A 6077-nucleotide genomic window follows, 5' to 3' on the forward strand; every position below is an offset into this window, starting at 1 on the left:
TGTTGGAAACCAATGGAAGCAGCTATACAATGCAGATTTGTGTGTGAGTGTGTGCGCACGCGTGCGTGAAATATGATGAAATATAAATTATATGATATGTGAATATGTCTCCTTTAGAACAGCCACAATCAGTTCCGATAGATCAACGGGTGGTGTGCGTACGCGTGCACGGACGCGCACATGATGTAGTGCAATATGGCTATGATGTTATGCAAAGAAAGTTCTACGTGTGTCCAGATTAAAAATTATTTATTGCACTGACAGCATTTTATGCCACAGGTAAAAAGGATTTTATGAGCATGTATTTGTGTTGAGTTATTTTTTCATTTTACTGAATTCTAAGAGTGCAGGTAAAGTATTGAGTCATATTTATTGTTGTTGGGTTTTTTTTTTTTTTTGCTCAATTTTTACTTTTATTTATTTATTTGAAATTGTCTGTATATTTTTGTATTATTTTCCACATTGAGAAGGTTTTTGCGGTCTTGCTGTAAATATGATGCCGTCTGGCTTTAGATTTAGCTGTGGACACTGCACAATTGATGCCGACTATTCAATCCAACAGAACGACAGCCCAGTTGAACAGCTCCAAAAGAGAAACAGCTGCACACACAAACACACACAAACACACACACACGCACGCACACACACACACACACACACACACACACACACACACACACACACACACACACACACACACACACACGAATATAAAAGCAAACATCCAATCACATCCATGAACAGAATGTTTTCAGTTTAATTATTTGAGGGTTCCGTGTATTTCTTAATATCTCTCTCAGCCATCCATATCATAGTGTGATATTCCATATTACAAGAAAGTATATTAATTTTTACAGAAAAGATTGATTATAACAAAGTTGACTGATGCAGAAAACTTATATTTAAACAATGACAATATTGAGCAAATTAAAATGTTCCAGTTCAGTGATGCGCTTGTTGTAAATTAGCTATGAAATAATAAAATTAATTTAAAACGCTTTTGAAAATGGACTCACAAGACTTGTTTATGTTTGATAGAAATGATTTGTGTTGACGGTTGGCGGTGCGACCAGGGGAGGGCACTCCTCCTCCGTTTGTAAACTCTCATGCTGTGAGCCCCTCATCTAAGCAACCATTTTCTTTCTTTGACAAAAGCACACAACGGAAGGAAGGCCTTTTGAGAACACGTGAAACAATAATGCGAGCGTGTGGGTGTGAACATTTGCACTCTTCTCACACACACACACAACTCCTGGTTTAAATGCAAATAACTGCAAAACTTGAAAAGTGTCATTTGATGCCAAGACTTTTTACAAGAAAAAAAGAAAATATGCACTAAGCACAATAGAAGTATTCTATAGGCAAACATAATATGCAAGAAGATTTTCACAACTACTGCATGCTGTAGAATTAGGGCATTGTTATATTGTCTATCTACAAATGTTGCCTCACCGATTGTTTTCAAATATCAATTTTTTTTTAAAGCCACACACTGTAGATGTTATAAGTTAGCCCATATGCGTCAAACTCAAGGCCCGGGGGCCAGATACGCCCCACTACATCATTTTATGTGGCCCGAGAAGACAAATTTTGCCTCTACTTTGTGTCATTACTAAAATTACAAATTGTCTTCACTTTTTAAGAATAGAGCTATTGCTAGCAATTTTTATCATATTAATCTTTTTAAGCTATACAGTTTTCAATAGTCTCTGATTTCAAAACTAGTTATTTGTCAGTTTGTTGTGTCTCTACTGCAAGACGTTGGCAGTCATGATGGCTCTCCAAAGGAAACTATAACTACAATGCATCCCGTAACAAAAATGAGTTTGACACCCTCGTTTCTAGCATTACGGATATGAATATGAATGCAAAACACAAACCCATTCATCCACATTCGTCTTGATTTATTCTAGCAGGAAGTTTCCTGCAAAAAGAAGCATCAATTAGTTGATGACAGATGATAAGCCAGAAAGAGGGTTGAGTGTCTATCCAAGGTCAAGAATAAGTTTGGCTGATATCCTCCAATCATCCATGAGCAGGTGTCCGCAGCAAACAGAACGCCATGGAATGCATCACTCCGGCTGGTGTGACATGTGCACTTTTCAAGACAGATGGATGATGAGAAAAATCACTCAAACAAGTTCTCTTTTTAAGATGTCCTTACTCATGGCCACACATGGGAATGGATTTAAAAGTGGATTTTATGACCAAATGTAGACTCAAAAGATCATTTTCAATGACCTGATCACAGTTTCCAGCCTGGAACGATGCATTTCATATAATATATGACAAATGATAGCGTAGCCATGTGGTCATAGCCTCACGTGTTTTCTCTTTAATTTGGAAAATTTCAAGATGTTCCAAATCAGAAATGCGCTGCTAATTTACTGCAAGCATCCTGTTAGTGCTGCCAGCAAGCCAAGTAAATCTTACAAAAGAAGCCAAAGGAATGCTTCCAAATTGTATCATTACATCAAGCCGGTGATTACGGTCCAATTCCAGTTCCGCGTCTTCCAGCGAGCGTGGAAGACGCAGAGAGAAATTAGCGTGATGATTTGGTTGACTATGTGGGATCAAGGTGGATTTCTTTTCATGTCATCCTATTACATTACCAGAAGAAATTATTCACTTTTTTGATTCAAAAGAGGCTGATTTCATCACTGTAAGTCTGAAGTGCTTCACTGAAAAGGGACAAAAAAACCTTGGATGTAATAGCAGCTGATATACGAGGAGCCTGGTGCGCCGTGGAAACCAGAGCTGAAAAATTGGAAAGAAGGATTTCCGAAGTGGTTGACTTCTGTCTGAATCCATTGAAGTAGTGCAGCGTTACACAAACGATCAAAGATGGAGTCATCAGCACCAAAGCAAAAAAGCACAACAGTTGTCATTTGGAGCTTTTGCAGTCTCTTTCCTTGCAAAGCATTCAGTCCAAAAAATGAACCTTTAATTGATTACATGTCGCATAAAAATTTCCATTGCGTGAGGTATTTGATGCGTCGGTTTATAATACTGTGCAGATTTTATAACCAGGATGCATGGTTATCTTTCATATTCCCAAAAAAATTCAGCTGCTAATCATCAGCCTGCGGAAGATGGCGGCTATCGGCGTCATTTGTTACCTCCATTGCAATGTGACAGCTCCAGTCGGGAGTAGAGGTTCAAACAGCTGCCTTCAATTGTCATATTCTATTTTTTATCGCAGCCTGCTAAACTGTTTTTGCTCATTCATTCTCTGTGTCGCCAGCCCCAAATCCTTTTTGGGGGTTATTTGGGCCTTGAGGTGCCAGCTGGCTACTTTGAACGGTGCGCTCATTCGTTACGAGTTGGTCAAGATGGTTAATGTTATGTACGGCTCAATAGCTGTGTAAGCTAACAGCGTTAACAGAGAGCTTCCCATTCAGACAACTTTATCTTGTTTGAGAATAGCTCAATTTGATGTTGGTGGAAGAGTTACAAACCACATTCATATCAAAGATTAACTGAGTCCTTGGACTCAATGGACTGAGGAGTAACACATTGGGCTGAGAATGACCGCTGACGCAATTTTCATTGAACTCCTTTTCATTGGCAGACAACAAAAGTGGATGACGGCATAAAGCTTTTCTTGAGAAAATTTCACAACACAAGTCAAGAAAACAACTTTTTTTTCTCTCCCATTGTGAGCCTCTTGTCTTGCGAAAGGGACCAGCTCTCAATAGGAAGATAAAAGGATCACGTGAATAGTATCAGTAGTAGTCGGTGGAACGGCGAATGCGGGAAAGATGTGTGAGGTTTAACACTTATCCTGCCCCTTTGTGTTGAAATCCATTCTGACTGACATTACAAACGACGTACTGTGCACTAACGTCAACATCATCACGCAACTAATAGTTTTTTGATATTAGCCACCGCACGTATTGACTGTCCGTCTATCTGTCTATCTATCTGGTTTGTTCTCACCCTTTCTATAATAGGATTAGATTTGTTGTAAAAGGCGAGGGTTGAGTTAAGAATATAGCTTTGAGTGTGGTGTTTGTTAGCTGGCCCCTCTGGCCCCATTTTAAAGTGGCTGGAATTAGCCAGTCACCCCCTCTCCCCTAAATGCACCAATCTAATCCTATTCATTTTCAACTGAGACAAAAGACATCTGTCCAGCAAGTTACCTGTCTTCTCTCTCAAGCAAAGCCTCCCTGCATGCAAGCAGCCGTATTGATTGGATTCAACATCTTTAAAGATTTTTCAAATCTGATTTAGGGTGACAAAGTCTTCTTTTTAAACTGTCGTCTTTTGAGAAGAACCTGACAGATGATCGCTTTTCAAAATTTCTCCTTGGCAGAACTTTGAGAAATGAAAAACATCTTCAAGTGAGATGATAGGATGCATCTCCAAGCTGGGGAGTCCTTTCAAAGCACTGCGGGAGATAAATCGGTGCTCTTCTTCTTGAGTTTGTTGTTTGCAGTGTCCCCACAAGGCCCGCTTGGCCCACATATGACAGCTTTAATCGACAGAAGCTTGAACTCTTTCATAGAAATGAGCTCAAGGTGATGTCAATACGACAAAGCCATTGAAATGTATTGAGTTTCTCACTTATTCAACTTCTGCCAAAACATACACAAGTTGAACCCTGAAACCAAGACAAAAAAACTGGCCCCGCCTTGCCAAGATGAAACGCCTGCCTGGCTTTGTTAGTCAGCTGAATGTCATATTTATAGTTGTCATTTAGACATGAAATTTGCATTTGCGGTTATTAATGCAGCTGTCTTTCACAGATCTTTTTCAACAAGTTATGAAATCTATTCCTCTTGAGAAAATGACTCATTAATTAGATTTTGAAAGAAAAAATAATACACTCACCGCCTATGCTGCATCACTGATGTAATTAATGTGCAATGTTATGGCACTCATTAAAAAAAATGCTATGCGATGGCTTATTAGAAAAACATTGCACATTCCAGAGAGATGTCATTAGACGTACAAGTATCAAAGCAACCGCTGCGATAGTACAAATGCATAAGAGCTCATTTTGAATGCTGGCAGAGTTTAATTATGCAACTTCAATATTATCTCAACAGACTCTTTCCGCCGACTCCAGCTTGTGAATATTGCAGAAGCTGCAATGCTATATTTGGCAGAATAGAAATACACTAAGTCCAGTATCTACATTTCACAGGCTTCAGCCATTTAAATCCCAGGTTAAAGGTTATCTGGCCTAAGGGATTGTCCTTGAAAGCTCGTATTCTTCAGGCCCCAACATGTATTGTGGCCTAGAAAATCAGAGCACTCCACCCACCGCCAGCAGAGCCAAGATGAGGGCCAAATACAGGACAGAATCGGGCCAACTAAATTGGGATAGAATGATAGTACCCGCATCGACCACAAGGTTTTATCTAGCACAATTTAACAGCGTGCGCTGGGATGCTCGATATCATGTCAAGTGCCGTTAAAAAGGGATATGAAAAGAATTTGACTTCAAAATAAAACACAAGGCGTTTCATTCTAGGCGCCATTCTCTGGGTGGGAATAAACAACCAAAACAATGAGGCAGACACGAAAGAATGCAGAAAGCTAATTAGGAGTATCAGTAAAGTACAATGCATGCACAGACTCTAACGCTAAATTTCAAACATCTCCTCTGATTGATTAAAACAACAATAACAACATTGGACAACGGATTCTGTAAGTCATCCAAATTAGTTTTGGCAGGCTGCATATAAAGGCTGAAATATGATAGGACAAAAAAAACATACAGAATAGACTGTTGGAATTAATTTATACAATATTAGATTTTCATCTTGGAATTTTAGGCAATTTTATTAGTCGAGCTGAGCTGAGAAATCCTTGCTGATTTATTATCAATAATGGCTTAAATTATAAAATATATTGAAAATATGTTATTTTTGGATAGTTGTGTACCTGTTGGGTTAAAATTACGTGGGTGGGTTTCCTTTTATTTGTACGTTGTCTTCCGGAAAAAGCAGTGGTATCGCACACCTCTGAGGTTTGTTGTCCTGTGACAGAAGTGGGCGGAGCTTGCTGGTGCTGCCTGCCGTGCCGCTGGACTCTGGACGCTGCGGTGAGGATGAGGATAAGTCGCTTGA

This window comes from Syngnathus leptorhynchus, chromosome 17 (assembly GCF_054491065.1).
Source record: "Syngnathus leptorhynchus isolate UIUO chromosome 17, UIUO_Slep, whole genome shotgun sequence".
Lineage (NCBI taxonomy): Eukaryota > Metazoa > Chordata > Actinopteri > Syngnathiformes > Syngnathidae > Syngnathus > Syngnathus leptorhynchus.